This window comes from Loxodonta africana, chromosome 11 (genome assembly GCF_030014295.1).
Source record: "Loxodonta africana isolate mLoxAfr1 chromosome 11, mLoxAfr1.hap2, whole genome shotgun sequence".
Lineage (NCBI taxonomy): Eukaryota > Metazoa > Chordata > Mammalia > Proboscidea > Elephantidae > Loxodonta > Loxodonta africana.
This window is the reverse complement of record NC_087352.1, coordinates 43689209-43706453: the sequence shown is the minus strand read 5'-3', so window position 1 is coordinate 43706453 and position 17245 is coordinate 43689209.

Sequence of the window (17245 nt, the reverse complement as noted above, 5' to 3'; positions counted from 1 at the left end):
GGGAAAGATTAGTCCAAAGGACTAATAGACCACAACTACCACAACTTCTACCAGACTGAGTCCAGCACAAGTAGATGGTGCCCAGCTACCACCAACTGCTCTGACAGTTCACCCTTCATCCAAAGATTAGACAGGCCCATAAAACAAAATGAGACTAAAGGGGGCACGCCAGTCCAGGAGTGAGGACAAGAAGGCAGCAGGGGACAGGAAAGCTGGTAATAGGGAACCCAAGGTTGAGAAGGGGAGGCAGCTGACATGTCATTGAGTTGGTAACCAAGGTCACAGAACAATTATGTGTACTAATTGTTTAATGAGAAGCTAGTTTTGTAAACCTTCATCTAAAATACAATGAAAAAAAGAAAGCAAATAAATAATGGGATAATTAATGTAATGAATAAATAAAGAGTTGGATAATTGATTTGATGAATAAATTAAAAAATACAGAAAAAAAGAAAAAGATTACAACCTTGGAAACCCTATGGGACATTTCTACTCTATCCTATAGTGCTGCTATGAGTAGGAATTGACTCAACTACAATCGGTTTGGTTTTTGGGTTGTCCATCCATTCAACCTATGAATGCTTTGTGGGTTAGGTAGCTTGTTTGTGATGAAGTTCAGTGACTCATTCATGGTATGTAAGAAAAAGGAATGTTCCTACAGTCAAGAGATGAGTCAGAGGAAATTCCTTTTGCTACACAATGCACAGTCTGTAGTTTATCACGACGGCCAAAGGAAAGTTCTTTGTAACCCATTCAACCTTCCAGGCCTCAAAACGCTGCTTTCTTTGTGCAGAGAAGCTCCAATGGAAGAGTAATGTTAGCGGCAGCATTACAGAAACCTCTCATTAATGTTTTGGGTCTGGGAGCATCAGTGATAACCAGTGACGGCAAGGAGAGCCTAATGGGAGTTCAAGCTATGTCTCTGATAGCTGCCTACACATGCTGTTGTTTATACAGTGAACTTCTTTTGGTTGGGACAAATGTGTCCATGAAAGGTCATTCTTGTGTAAAATTTCAACGGCATGTAAACCCTTCTGAGGTTGACCCACTTGTAATTCTCTGCTTAGTTCCTGGACTTTTATTTGACAGTTAATTACAGTCAGCCTGAACTGTTGAACTGTGTGTCTTGCAGATCAGTCCAAATTTCCAAAAAAAAAAAAAAAAAAATTAGCTTAGCCTCATCTAAATTGAAAGGTTGGAGCTTCTATCAAGAAACTGGATTCTGCCCCCTACTTTGAAAAATGAAATGCTTTTGGTGATGTTATTTTCCTCTCCCCAATACCCAGTTGCTGCAACAGTAAAGGAGAGAGGAAAACACACAAATGAAAAAAGAAAATCACGCACTAATTACTGGGTGTGCTGCTCTGAAGTGCCAATTTCAAGGAAAAGGCATAGCCAGTATTTCCAGTGGGAAATGAATTAACATGGAGCCGGGTCAAGGTTTTGCATCAGTAATTCGTACTGAGTGCTTTTGATATTGTCGACCACGCGAGCTAAGACACAGCGGAGACAATAGGTGCAGGCTACCTGCCTTTCTAGGCGCTGAGTTCTCCCAGGTATCCTAATTACAGACTCTTTGCAAGAAGAATTTCCTTTGAAGGTAATGAGGGTGCTGTATCCAGAAAATGCTAATGAAAAGAGAGATGAGGAATTTGTTTCATGGATGTCGTACTTCTATGGTTTTGTCTTGCAAGGGAAATAGAACAAACATGTATTATTGAGTATCTAATATACGCCAGGCTTTGCGCTTAATGTTTTATGTTTGAGACCTGAATTCCTCCAGCTCTCAGTTGGCTGTGAGCATACAAATGAGGCCACCTGACTATATAACCTCAAGTTTGCTAGCATTTTTTTAATCGTATGTGCCCTCAGGAACTCAGCCCCATTTTCAAAATTTCTTGCTTCCCACTCACAGCAACTCTATGTTGCCTGCTTGTGCACCATCCCCATAACTGGCTGTGGATCAGACCATTGTGAGTCATAGGGTTTTTTTTTTTCATTGCCTGATTTTGCAAGTAGATCACCAGTCCTTTCTTCCTAGTTCATCTTAGACTGGAAACTGCCGAAACATGACCAAGCATCAGAGCAACATGCAAGTAAGGAAATGCCTCCTTCTCAATTGGCTGATGGTCAATTCTTTCAACTCACTAGATGTTTAGGTTTCAGAGCCAGGTCATTTCCTTGACATCTCTCTTTTCTGTGTTTCATCATTAATGTGTATAGCACTTAGTATCTACCTGGGGTTAGCGTGAGTTGGAGTGGACTGGACTGCAACTAACAACAACATTTGTGGATGAGAGGAAGTTGTAAGGAGGGACCAGTGATTCAAATAGGTAAGAATAGGGTGGAGAGAAAGCATAGAAGATGAAAGCATCTAAAATCTGTGGTCAAATGTTGAAGTTTGATGTAATATAAGTTACCTTTGGCCAAGACCTTGTTACTAAAGGAGGCTCTTTCTTCTCTTTCAGCTCCTCTTGGGAAGTTGGGAGGAAACTTTGGCTGGCATTTCACTGTTGTAGCAGGATAGGACCAGGTGAGCAGGTACATGGGGCTGTTGGGAGGGAAGGTACTACTTAAAGCCAAACCCTGGAGCTCTTTGCTTTGTCGTTTTAAATGAATTCCCTTTTGGGGGGCTTTTCATGCCACGTATAACTTATAAAGTGTATTGTATATGGTCTAGTCTTTGTGATGGTTAATTTTGTGTGTCAACTTAGCTAGGCTATAGTGTCCAATTGTTTGGTCAAACACTAGTCTAGTTAGTTGCTGTTGTGAAGTATTTACATGTACTTGATTAAATCTGTTGGCCCTTAATGAAGCAGATTACTCTCCACAGTGTGGGTGGACCTCATCCAGAAAATTGAAGGCCCACAAAAGGGCAAAAAAGGGAGTTTTCCTAGGGTGTATTCTGCCTCCAGACTGTGAATAGACATTTTACTAGGACTCTTTTACTGTTCCCACTGTCTGGCCTATGGGTTATGGGACACAAGTTTGTAAGAATCTCCAGCCTGTCCCCTGACCCAAAGATTTTGGACTTGCCAGCTCTGCCACAATCATGTGAGTCAAATTAATAAATCAATCTCTCTATCCATCTCTGTATCTCTGTATCTATCTAGCTGCTGTAATATTGAGAAAGGCACAGTTCCAACCAAAATTAAGATTTTTACTCACTTAATATTTAAGGCCCAGCAGGTCCCTGGGTTTAAGACCTGGCAATCTGCTTCCACAAAGATTACAGGCTAGAAAACCCTGTGGGGCAGTTCTTCTCAGTCACATGGGGTTGCTATGAGTTGGAACTGACTGGATAACATAGAGCAACAACATTTAAGGGAGTTTAGTTGCTTACCCCACAGCAAGTCTTACTAACCTGACCAGACGTCACTTTTCCTATTCTTTGGTACCTTAAAACTTCCAGGAGCCTTTGATTCTCCTATCTCACAAGAAGTTTCTTCAACTACAGCTTTAATCCACCACCATCTTGATTCCTTGAGTACCTCTCACTCTGCAGCATCTCCTACATCCTATACAACAACACTGCCCTTCCGCCTTCACATATATCTCCCTTTGATGGCTTTCCCTCTAAAAATCTACCCATGTTGCTTTTGTATATTCTCCTCCCAGAGAGAACTCAGTCTTAGCCGCTGCTTCACCAATCATGGATGGAAGTAGGGGGAAGGTTGTGAAACCTTATGAATTGTGTTTAACCCCTACCTGTACCGGCCAGCACTATTCCCATGAGAGTATTCATTCAAGATGGATGCTGCACAGTCCTCAGAGTACAAAGTGGCCATGAAATGCTTCTGGCTATTCCCATATTCCTCTCTCTGATTTATTTTCCTTAATGTGCTGAGTATACACAGGCATGTGATGGTATGCAGGATGTTCATGGGATTTCTAATACCAGAACTCATCCTCTCCTCTCCAAGTCTAATAAAGTGGACATATTTTTTCAGGCAAGTTGATCTAAATTTTTCTAGTTTTAATTTTTAGAATATAGAATATATTTTGAATATTATTTAAAGACTGCCAGCAACGCTTTCTTGCTGTAAAACATTACCTATCAGCCTCATGCCTAAAATTTTATTTCTAGAGAGTTGTTTTGGGTTATGGTATGATGTCCCACTACTTCCCACTTAACATTCAAATCACATCCAAAAAAAAAAAAACTTATTAAGAAACAATCAGCTCTTAATACTAGCAAGTTAGTGGAGGAACTGGGAAGAGGTGAACTATACATTCCCTTTTAGCTTTTATCTTGGTTTCCAAGGAGTGAAAAATGTACCCAAAGCCTATTTAGGGGGGAAATTAGTCCAATTTTTCCCATTTCACTGTACTTACAAAGGTCAGTGACTTCCTCAAAATCACACAGTATGCTAAGGATCAACCAATGATTATATTTTGGTCTTTTCTCACCATGACATTCTACAAGTATTGAAAGAAGGAAGGAAGGAAGGAAGAAAAGAAAGAAAGAGGAAAGCAAGGAGGGAAAATATATCATTATATGATTACAAAAAAAACAAAAACAAAACTTGTTGCCATCAAATCAATTTTGACTCATGGGGACCCCATGTGTTTCAGAGTAGAAGTGCTCTATAGGGGTTTCTTGGCTGTAATAGTTGGGGCTTTCTTTTATGGTGTAGTTAGGTGTGTTGAACTGCCAACCTTTAGGTTAGTAGCTGAGCTCAAACTGTTTGTGCCTCCCAGGGACCTTTAAGCATAAAAAAGCATAAAGGTAGTACATATTTGGTATACCTTTTAAATCTGCGTTCTAATATTTTATACCTTTTTTTAATACTTCACCTAGAAATCGCTGTTTTATTACCAAACTTGATTTAGTTCGTCCCTACTCCCCACCCCAGCCACAATAGTTGAGGACAAATCCTGAACTGCAGCTTGGGAGAAAGCCTATTTCATTTTTTTTCTTCTTTCTCTGATTATTTCATTAGACTTTATACATGTATTATGAGAAATTTTTCATTCTAATAAAATCTATACTTTCAGATGCTATGCTCCCAAAGGATCCTGCCAAGATATTCACTCAAGAAAAGAGAACTATAAAGGTTTGAAAATTCATTGACAAATGTTTTTTTCCTACAGTCTAAGGCCTAAATCTCAGTAATAACAATAATCATGTTTAAGGGCTAAAGTAATCTTCTCTTTTAAAACCAGTATCTCTCAGTTTAATGGAAATAACTGTCCTTGATAGATGTAATTCCATTTCTTTTTGGTGAACCCTTTAGCAATTCATCTTCCCTTATGAATGACTGAGAATAACTAGAATGGAAAAACAGCATTAAAACATTAGTGAAAAAGAGATATGGACCTCAAAAATTTAATCAGGAAAAACGACTTGTTTGAGAAACAAATATTCTAAATAAAAGAATTTTATTGTCTCTGAAATGTGTTCCCAGAAGACTCAGTTGAAACTAATTGTTTGCCATGACCAAAATCCACTCAGTGTCACTCAACATGTATTGCTTGGGAACTTACAATATAGGGGACACTAGGCTGGATGCTTCATGAAATAAAAAAGATAAACCATATAACATCAGTGTCCTTAACTATGCAGAATTTTTCTGTCATTTGAAATTACATGTTTCAATGCACAAATTTGTGTAGGAAATAAATTTATGTAAACTCAAAATAAAGCAAATCAGTAAAAATTTTGTAGGAATAATCTAAGATGAAGAATAAATTTTTATTTATTTTGGAGGGAATTTCTACATTCTCCTCTAGCAATTAATGTCATGGAAGCAGAGTATTCATTCAAAAGACAAACCTAGTTTAGGAACTAAAATAAGATTAGGAATTAATCTGGGTACAGTGCTCAAGGTCTTGCTTTCTGGTTCTTTGCCTTTGTAAATCAGATTGATGGGAACACAAAGACAATATTGGTCTTTCTATAATACAATCTTATATTTAAAGTGCCATTTAAGAGTGGCGTAATTAAATATAAGAATTTAAGCATTACAGAAATGTTCCTACCTCATTCCTCATCCACTCCTCAAACCTCATGACCTGAATTTGGAGGATAAAAATCACTCAATTCCTTGTTTTCCACTGAAACTTTCTGTTCCTTTTTTTTTTTTTTTTCCTAATGTTCAAATGCAGGTGAGTTCATGGCACATTATCGGCATTGGTCCAGTCAAAGCCCCTCCAGGCAATCATTCAACCAATCATTTATTCATATATTCATTCATTCCATTTTGTCACTGTTATCAATTTATATTCCTCTCTTCTGACATAAGCAACTATTCTTTTTGTTTGTATGCGCTTTTGAAAATTATATATCGTTCTTGTGTTCATGTACTTTTTTTTATTAACTTTTATTGAGCTTCAAGTGAACGTTTACAAATCAAGTCAGACTGTCACATATAAGTTTATATACACCTTACTCCATACTCCCACTTGCTCTCCTCCTAATGAGTCAGCCCTTCCAGTCTCTCCTTTCGTGACAATTTTGCCAGCTTCAAACTCTCTCTATCCTCCCATCCCCCCTCCAGACAGGTGATGCCAACACACTCTCAAGTGACCACTTGATATAATTAGCTCACTCTTCATCAGCATCTCTCACCTACTCACTATCCAGTCCCTTTCATGTCTGATGAGTTGTCTTTGGGAATGGTTCCTGTCCTGTGCCAACAGAAGGTTTGGGGACCATGACCGCCAGGATTCCTCTAGTCTCAGTCAGACCATTAAGTATGGTCTTTTTATGCGAATTTGGGGTATGCATCCCACTGATCTCCTGCTCCCTCAGGAGTTCTCTGTTGTGCTCCCTATCAGGGCAGTCATCGATTGTGGCCGGGCACCAACTAGTTCTTCTGGTCTCAGGATGATGTAGGTCTCTGGTTCATGTGGCCCTTTCTGTCTCTTGGGCTCTTAGTTGTCGTGTGACCTTGGTGTTCTTCATTCTCCTTTGCTCCAGGTGGGTTGAGACCAATTGATGCATCTTAGATGGCCGCTTGTTAGCATTTAAGACCCCAGATGCCACATTTCAAAGTGGGATGCAGAATGTTTTCATAATAGAATTATTTTGCCAATTGACTTAGAAGTCCCCTTAAACCATGGTCCCCAAACCCCCGCCCTTGCTCCGCTGACCTTTGAAGCATTGATTTTATCCCGGAAACTTCTTTGCTTTTGGTCCAGTCCAGTTGAGCTTACCTTCCATGTATTGAGTATTGTCCTTCCCTTCACCTAAAGCAGTTCTTATCTACTAATTAATCAGTAAAAAACCCTCTCCCACCCTTCCTACCTCCCCCCCTTGTAACCACAAAAGTATGTGTTCTTCTCAGTTTATACTATTTCTCAAGATCTTATCATAGTGGTCTTATACAATATTTGTCCTTTTGCCTCTAATTTCGCTCAGCATAATGCCTTCCAGATTCCTCCATGTTATGAAATGTTTCACAGATTCGTCACTGTTCTTTATCGATGCGTGGTATTCCATTGTGTGAATATACCACAATTTATTTAACCATTCATCCGTTGATGGACACCTTGGTTGCTTTCAGGTTTTTGCTATTGTAAACAGAGCTGCAATAAACATGGGTGTGCATATATCTGTTTGTGTGAAGGCTCTTATTTCTCTAGGGTATATTCCGAGGAGTGGGATTTCTGAGTTGTATGGTAGTTCTATTTCTAACTGTTTAAGATAACACCAGATAGATTTCCAAAGTGGTTGTACCATTTTACATTCCCACCAGCAGTGTATAAGAGTTCCAATCTCTCCGCAGCCTCTCCAACATTTATTATTTTGTGTTTTTTGGATTAATGCCAGCCTTGTTGGAGTGAGATGGAATCTCATCGTGGTTTTAATTTGCATTTCTCTAATGGCTAATGATTGAGAGCATTTTCTCATGTATCTGTTAGCTGCCTGAATATCTTCTTTAGTGAAGTGTGTCTTCATATCCTTCGCCCACTTCTTGATTGGGTTGTTTGTCTTTTTGTGGTTGAGTTTTGACAGAATCATATAGATTTTAGAGACCAGGCGCTGGTCGGAGATGTCATAGCTGAAAATTCTTTCCCAGTCTGTAGGTGGTCTTTTTACTCTTTTGGCGAAGTCTTTAGATGAGCATAGGTGTTTGATTTTTAGGAGATCCCAGTTATCTGGTTTCTCTTCGTCATTTTTGGTAATGTTTTGTATTCTGTTTATGCCTTGTATTAGGGTTCCTAAGGTTGTCCCTATTTTTTCTTCCATGATCTTTATCGTTTTAGTCTTTATGTTTAGGTCTTTGATCCACTTGGAGTTAGTTTTTGTGCTTGGTGTGAGGTATGGGTCCTGTTTCATTTTTTTGCAAATGGGTATCCAGTTATGCCAGCACCATTTGTTAAAAAGACTATCTTTTCCCCAATTAACTGACTCTGAGCCTTTGTCAAATATCAGCTGCTCGTATGTGGATGGATTTATATCTGGGTTCTCAATTCTGTTCCACTGGTCTATGTGCCTGTCGTTGTACCAATACCAGGCTGTTTTGAGTACTGTGGCTGTATAATAGGTTCTGAAATCAGGTAGAGTGAGGCCTCCCACTTTCTTCTTCTTTTTCAGTAATGCTTTGCTTATCTGAGGTTTCTTTCCCTTCCATATGAAGTTGGTGATTTGTTTCTCTATCACCTTAAAAAATGACATTGGAATTTGGATTGGAAGTGCATTGTAAGTACAGATGGCTTTTGGTAGAATAGACATTTTTACTATGTGAAGTCTTCCTATCCATGAGCAAGGTATGTTTTTCCACTTAAGTAGGTCCTTTTTAATTTCTTGTAGTAGAGCTTTGTAGTTTTCTTTGTAAAGGTCTTTTACATCCTTGGTAAGATTTATTCCTAAGTATTTTATCTTCTTGGTGGCTACTGTGAACGGTATTGATTTGGTTATTTCCTCTTCGATGTTCTTTTTGTTGATGTAGAGGAATCCAAGTGATTTTTGTATGTTTATCTTATAACCTGAAACTCTGCCAAACTCTTCTATTAGTTTCAGTAGTTTTCTGGTGGATTCGTTGGGGTTTTCTGTGTATAAGATCATGTCGTCTGCAAATAGAGATAATTTTACTTCGTCTTTGCCAATCCAGATGCCCTTTATTTCTTTGTCTAGCCTATGTTCATGTACTTTTTAAAAAATTTTGTTTATTTTTTGTTGTTGTTGAAAGTATACACAGCAAAGCATACATATACAATTCAGTAACACTGATTACATTCTCTGAGTTATGCAACCATTCTCACCCTCCTTTCTGAGTTGTTCCTCCCTCATTAACATAAACTCTCTGGTTCCTAAGTTTCCTATCTAACCTTTTCAGTTGCTGTCATCAAGTTGATCCCATATAAACAGATAGACCTTAAAAGGGCATGCTACTCAAGACAGAACTTTGTTACTATTTAAGTTGAATACACTGTTTGGTTTTAAGGTGACTTCAGGGGATATTTTGGGTTTAAGGTTTGGAAATTATCTCAGGGTAATAGTTTTAGGGATTCATTTGCCCCCCACGGCTCCACAAAGTCTAGGCTCCATGAGAATTTGAATTCTGTTTTGCATTTTCCTCCTTTTGATCAGGATTCTTCTGTGGAATATTTGATCAAAATGCTCAATATTGATAGCTGAGCACCATCCATTTCTGGTTTCATGGCAAAGGAGGTAGTTATTCATGGAGGCAATTAGCTACACATTCCATAGGTTCCTCCTATTTCTGACTTTCCTTCTTCCTTTGTTGCTCTAGGTGAAGGGAGAACAATTGTGCCTCGGATAGCCACTTGCAAGTTTTTAAGATCCCAGGCACTATGCACCAAACTAGGAGGTAGAACAGAAGCACCAAATACATTATTAGGCCAATTAACTGGATGTTTCATGAAACCACGTCTTTAAACCTCCAAACCAAGGAACTAAATCCTACGAGGTGTTTGGTTGTACTTAAGCAGCCTCAGCGGCTACTCTTTTTTTTTTGGTTGCTGTTGTAAACTTATCTATTACACAACTTTTGCTGATTCAACTTTTCACAGGTGTACAACTTATCGAAAACAATTAAAATTATCAGCTGTGTAATACCACCCTTAATCAATGTGATTTTTCCATCATCATTAACTCACCTTTCCCCCCTTCCCTCCCATCCCTGGTAACTGCTAATAAACTTTGTTCTCTATATATTTATCTTTTCCCGTCTTTTTATATAAGTGAGGTCATACAGTATTTGTCCTTTTGTGATTGGCTTATTTGGCTCAGCATAATGTCTTCAAGCTCCATCCATAGGGAAGCATGTATCAAGACTTCATTTCTCTGACTAGCTGAGTAGTATTCCATTGTATGTATGTGCCCCATTTTTGCTTATCCATTCATCTGCCAATGGGCATTTAGGTCGTCTCCACATTTTCGCTTTTGCGAATAGTGCTGCAATGAACATTGGGGCACACATCTCTTTTCGAGTCTTTGCTTTCAAGTCTTTTGGGCATATGCCTAGAAGAAGAATTGCTAAGTATTATGGTACTTCTATTTTTAGTTTTTTGAGGAACTGCCACACTGTTTTCCACAACAGCTGTACCATTTTGTATTCCCACCTGCAATGGATAAGGGTTCCAATTTCCCCACATCCTCACCAACATTTGTTATATTCTGTTTTTTTTAAATAATTTTATTGAGCTTTAAGTGAAAGTCTACAAATCAAGTCAGTCTCTCACACAAAAACCCATATACGCCTTGCTAAAATATACGCCTTGCTACACGCTCCCATTACTCTCCCCCTAATAAGACAGCCTGCTCTCTCCCGCCACTCTTTTCGTGTCCTTTTCACCAGCTTCTAACCCCCTCCACCCTCTCATCTCCCCTCCAGGCAGGAGTTGCTAACATAGTCTCAAGTGTCCACCTGATCCAAGAAGCTCACTCCTCACCAGCATCCCTCTTCAACCCATTGTCCAGTCCAATCCATGTCTGAAGAGTTGGCTTTGGGAATGGTTCCTGTCCTGGGCCAACAGAAGGTCTGGGGGCCATGACCACTGGGGTCCTTCTCGTCTCAGTCAGACCATTAAGTTTGGTCTTATGAGAATTTGGGGTCTGCATCCCATAGCTCTCCTGTACCCTCAGGGGTTCTCTGATGTGTTCCCTGTCAGGGCAGTCATCGGTTGTAGCCAGGTAGCATCTAGTTCTTCTGGTCTCAGGATGATGTAGTCTCTGGTTCATGTGGCCCTTTCTGTTGCTTGGGCTCAAAATCGCCTTGTGTACTTGGGGTTCTTCATTCTCCTTTGATCCAGGTGGCTTGAGACCAATTCATGCATCTTAGATGGCTGCTTGCTAGTATTTAAGACCCCAGACGCCACTCTTCAAAGTGGGATGCAGAATGTTTTCTTAATAGATTTTATTATGCCAATTGACTTAGATGTCCCCTGAAACCATGGTCCCCAGACCCCTGCCCCTGCTACACTGGCCTTCGAAGCATTCAGTTTATTCAGGAAAATTCTTTGCTTTTAGTTTAGTCCAATTGTGCTGACCTCCCCTGTATTGTGTGCTGTCTTTCCCTTCACCTAAAGTAGTTCTTATCTACTATCTAATTACTGAATGCCCCTCTCCCACCCTCCCTCCCTCCACCCTCTCGTAGCCACAAAAGAATGTTTTTTTCTCAGTTTAAACTATTTCTCAAGTTCTTATAATAGTGGTCTTATACAATATTTGTCCTTTTGCAACTGACTAATTTCACTCAACATAATGTCTTCCAGGTTCCTGCAAGTTATGAAATGTTTCACAGATTCCTCACTGTTCTTTATTGATGCGTAGTATTCCATTGTGTGAACATGCCATAATTTATTTATCCATTCATCCGTTGATGGGCACCTTGGTTGCTTCCATCTTTTTGCTATTGTAAACAGTGCTGCAATAAACATGGGTGTGCCTGTATCTGTTCGTGTAAAGGCTCTTATTTCTTTAGGATGTATTCCAAGGAGTGGGATTGCTGGATTGTTTGGTAGTTCTATTTCTGGCTTTTTAAGGAAGTGCCAAATCGATTTCCAAAGCGGTTGTACCATTTTACTTTCCCACCAGCAGTGTAGAAGTGTTCCAATCTCTCCACAGCCTCTCCAACATTTATTATTTTGTGTTTTTTGGATTAATGCCAGCCTTGTTGGAGTGAGATGAAATCTCATTGTAGTTTTGATCTGCATTTCTCTAATGGGTAATGATTGTGAACATTTCCTCATATATCTGTTAGCTACCTGAACATCGTCTTTAGTGAAGTGTCTATTCATATCTTTTGTCTATTTTTTAATTGGGTTATTCGTCTTTTTGCAGTTGAGTTTTTGCAGTATCACGTAGATTTTAGAGATCAGGCACTGATCGGAAATGTCACAGCTAAAAACTTTTTCCCAGTCTGTAGGTAGTCTTTTTACTCTTTTGGTGAAGTCTTTGGATGAGCATCCCAACCCCATAGGTGTTTAATTTTTAGGAGCTCCCAGTTATCTAGTTTTTCTTCTACATTCTTTGTAATGTTTTGTATATTGTTTATTTCATGTATTAGGGCTCTTAATGTTGTCCCTATTTTTTCTTCCATGATCTTTATCATTTTAGATTTTTTATTTAGGTCTTTGATCCATTTTGAGTTAGTTCTTGTGCATGGAGTGAGGTATGGGTCTTGTTTCATTTTTTTTTTTTTTTTTTTTGCAGATGGATATCCAGTTATACTAGCACCATTTGTTAAAAAGACTGCATTTTCCCCATTTAACTGTTTTGGGGCCTTTGTCAAATATCAACTGCTCATATGTGGATGGATTTATGTGTGGATTTTCAATTCTGTTCCATTGGCCCATGTATCTGTTGTACCAGTACCAGGCTGTTTTGACTATTGTGGCAGTATAATAGGTTCTAAAATCAGGTAAAGTACGGCCTCCTACTTTGTTCTACTTTTCCAGTAATGCCTTATTTATCAGAGGCTTCTTTCTCTTCCAGTATGAAACTGGTGATTTGTTTCTCCATCTCATTAAAGAATGTCGTTGGGATTTGGATCGGAATTGCATTAAATGTGTAGATTGCTTCTGGTAGAATAGACATTTTTATAATGTTAAGTCTTCCTACCCACGAGCAAGGTATGTTCTTCCACTTATGTAAGTCTCTTTTGGTTTCTTGCAGAAGTGTACTGTAGTTTTCTTTGTATAAGTCTTTTACATCTCCGGTAAGATTGTCCCTAAGTATTTTATCTTCTTGGGGGCTACTGTAAATGGCATTGATTTGGTGATTTCCTCTTCGATGTTCTTTTTGTTGGTGTAGAGGAATGCAAGTGATTTTTGTATGTTTATCTTGTATCCCGATACTCTGCTGAACTCTTCTATTAGTTTCAGTAGTTTTCTGGAGGATTCCTTAGGGTTTTCTGTGTATAAGATCATGTCTTCTGCAAGTAGAGATACTTTTATTTCTTCCTTGCCAATCTGGATGCCCTTTATTTCTTTATCTAGCCTAATTGCTCTGGCTAGGACTTCCAGCACAGTGTTGAATAAGAGTGGTGATAAAGGGCATCCTTGTCTGGTTCCTGATCTCAGTGGGCATGTTTTCAGGCTCTCTCCATTTAGGGTGATGTTGGCTGTTGGCTTTGTATAAATGCCTTTTACTATGTCGAGAAATCTACCTTCTATTCTTATTTTGCTGAGAGTTTGTATCATAAATGAGTGTTGAACTTTGTCAAATGCCTTTTCTGCATCAATTGATAAAAAAATCATGTGATTCTCGTCTTTTGTTTTATTTATGTGGTGGATTACATTAATTGTTTCTCTAATGTTGAACCATCCCTGCATACCTGATATGAATCCCACTTGGTCATGGTGAATTATTTTTTTGATATGTTGTTGAATTCTATTGGCTAGAATTTTGTTGAGGATTTTCACATCTACATTCATGAGGGATTAGGTCTATAATTTTCTTTTCTTGTGGTGTCTTTACCTGGTTTTGGTATCAGGGATACGGTGGCTCTATAGAATGAGTTTGGTAGTATTCCATCCTTTTCTATGCTCTGAAATACCTTTAGTAGTAGTGGTGTTAACTCTTCTCTGAAAGTTTGGTAGAACTCTGCACTGAAGCTGTCCGGACCAGGGCTTTTTTTTGTTGGGAGTTTTTTGATATGGGTCTATTTAGTTGTTCTTTTGTTATGGGTCTATTTAGTTGTTCTACCTCTGTTTCTGTTAGTTTAGGTAGGCAGTGTGTTTCTAGGAATTCATCCATTTCTTCTAGGTTTTCAAATTTGTTTGAGTATTGTTTTTCATAGTAATCTGATATGATTCTTTTAATTTCAGTTGTGTCTGTTGTAATATCGCCCATCTCATTTCTTATTCGGATTATTTGCTTCCTCTCCTGTTTTTCTTTTGTCAGTTTGGCCAATGGTTTATCAATTTTGTTGAGTTTTTCAAAAAACCAGCTTTTGGTCTTGTTAATTCTTTCAGTTGTTTTTGTGTTTTCCATTTCATTTAGTTCGGCTCTAATTTTTATTATTTGTTTTCTTCTGGTGCCTGTGGGTTTCTTTTGTTGCTCTCTTTCTATTTGTTCAAGTTGTAGGGATAGTTCTTTGATTTTGGCCCTTTCTTCTTTTTGGATGTGTGCATTCATTGATATAAATTGGCCTCTCAGCACCGCTTTTCCTGTGGCCCAAAGGTTCTGATAGGAAGTGTTTTCATTCTCACTGGATTCTATGAATTTCTTTATTCCATCTTTAATATCTTCTATAATCCAGTCTTTTTTGAGCAGGGTATTGTTCATTTTCCAAGTGTTTGATTTCTTTTCCCTGCTTTTCCTGTGATTGATTTCCACTTTTATGGCCTTATGGTCAGAGAAGATGCTTTGTAATATTTCAATATTTTGGATTCTGCTAAGGCTTGCTTTATGACCTAATATGTGGTCTCTTCTAGTGAATGTTCCATGTGCACTAGAAAAGAAAGTGTAGTTGGTTGCTGTTGGGTGGAGTGTTCTGTATATGTCTATGAGGTCAAGTTGGTTGATTGTGGCATTTAGATCTTCCACGTCTTTATTGAGCTTCTTTCTGGATGTCCTGTCCTTCACCGAAAGTGGTGTGTTGAAGTTGCCTACTATTATTGTGGAGCTGTCTATCTCACTTTTCAATGCTGATAGAGTTTGTTTTATGTATGTTGCAGCCCTGTCATTGGGTGCACGAATATTTAATATGGTTCTATCTTCTTGGTGTATTGTCCCTTTAATCATTATATAGTGTCCTTCCTTATCCTTTCTGATGGATTTAACTTTAAAATCTATTTTGTCAGAAACTAATATTGCCACTCCTGCTCTTTTTTGATTGTTTTTTGCTTGATATATTTGTTTCCAGCCTTTGAGTTTTAGTTTGTTTGTGTCTCTAACGTTAAGGTGTGTCTTTTGTAGGCAGCATATAGACAGATCTTGTTTTTTAATCCATTCTGCCACTCTCTGTCTCTTTATTGGTGCATTTAGTCCATTTACATTCAGGGTAATTATGGATAGGTATGAATTTAGTGCTATCATTTTGATGTCTTTTTTTGTGTGTTGACAGTTTCTTTTTCCCACTTGATTTTATGTGCTGAGTAGATTTTCTTTATATATTGTCCTTTCCTCATATTTGTTGTTGATTTTGTTTCTGCTGAGTCTGTATTTTTCCCTTGTATTTTATTTTGATGAGTAGGATAGTTTGTCTCCTTTGTGGTTACCTTATTATTTACCCCTATTTTTCTAAATTTAAAACTAACTTTTATTTCTTTGTATCTCCGTATCTTCCTCTCCATATGGAAGGTGTAAGATTACATTTCTTAGTCCCTCTTTATTATTTTAATGTTGTCTTCTTTTATATAATATCATCGCCATTACCTTGTGCTGGGCTTTTTTTTTTTTTTTTTAATCTTGCTTTGTTTTTTTAGATTTCTCTGTCTGTGTTGACTTCTGGTTGCTCTGCCCAGTGTTCTAGTCTTTGGTTGATACCTGATATTATTCATTTTCTAACCAAAGAACTCTCTTTAGTATTTCTTGTAGTTTTAGTTTGGGTTTTACGAATTCCCTTAACTTGTGTTTATCTGGAAATGTCTGGATTTCACCTTCATATTTAAGAGACAGTTTTGATGGATATACGATTCTTGGAAGGCAATTTTTTTCCTTCCATTTTTTAAATATGTCATCCCATTGCCTTCTTGCCTGCACTGTTTCTGCCGAGTAGTCCAAGTTCATTCTTATTGGTTCTCCTTTGTAGGTGACTTTTCGTTTATACCTCGCTGCTCTTATAATTCTCTCTTTATCTTTGGTTTTGGCAAGCTTGATTATAATATGTCTTGGTGACATTCTTTTAAGATCTAGTTTATGTGGAGTTCGACGAGCATCTTGGATAGATATCTTCTCATCTTTCACAATATCAGGGAAGTTTTTTTTTTTCTGCCAACAAATCTTCAACAATTTTCTCTGTATTTTCTGTTATCCCTCCCTGTTCTGGTACTCCAATCACTCGTCAGTTATTTCTGTTGATAGAGTCCCACATGATTCTTAAGGTTTCTTCATTTTTTTAAATTCTTTTATCTGATTTTTCTTCAAATATATTAATGCCAAGTGATTTATCTTTGAGTTCAGAAATTCTAGCTTCTGCTGGCTCAATTCTGCTCCTCTGACTTTCTGTTGAGTTATCTAATTCTGTAATTTTATTGTTAATCTTCTGAATTTCTGATTGTTGTCTGTCTATGGATTTTTCCAGCTTATTAAACTTTTCATTATTTTCCTGCATAATCTTTCTAATTTCTTCAGTTGCCTTATCTGTGTGTTCTTTGGCTTGTTCTGCATATTGCCTCATTTCCTTCCTGATGTCTTGAAAGGTTCTGTATATTAAACTTTCATATTCTGCATCTGGTAGTTCCAGGAATGCACTTTCTTCTAGAAGATCCTTGGATTCTTTGTTTTGCGAGCCTGTTGAGGTGATCATGGTCTGTTTCTTTATGTGACTTGATATTGACTGTTGTCTCCAAGCCATCTATAAGTTATTGTATTAGTTTATGCTTGCTTACTGTGTTGTAGCTGCTTGCTTTGTTTTGTTTTGATTTACCCCTATAGGTTGGTTGAGTGAGCTAGCTTGATTATTTTGACCCTTGGAGCTCTGGTGTCCTGGCTCCAGCTGGCTAGAGCTATTATCAGGCCTATCAGTCTAGGAGTCCATTCACTTTTCTTGTATGAATTCAGCTCAGGTTTCCAGGTAGCTGATCATTAAGTGTGTGGTACAGGCTCTGTCCTACAGTCTTAGAGGGGCAGGGGTGATTGGGGTATATACCGGTGTCTGATTCTAGC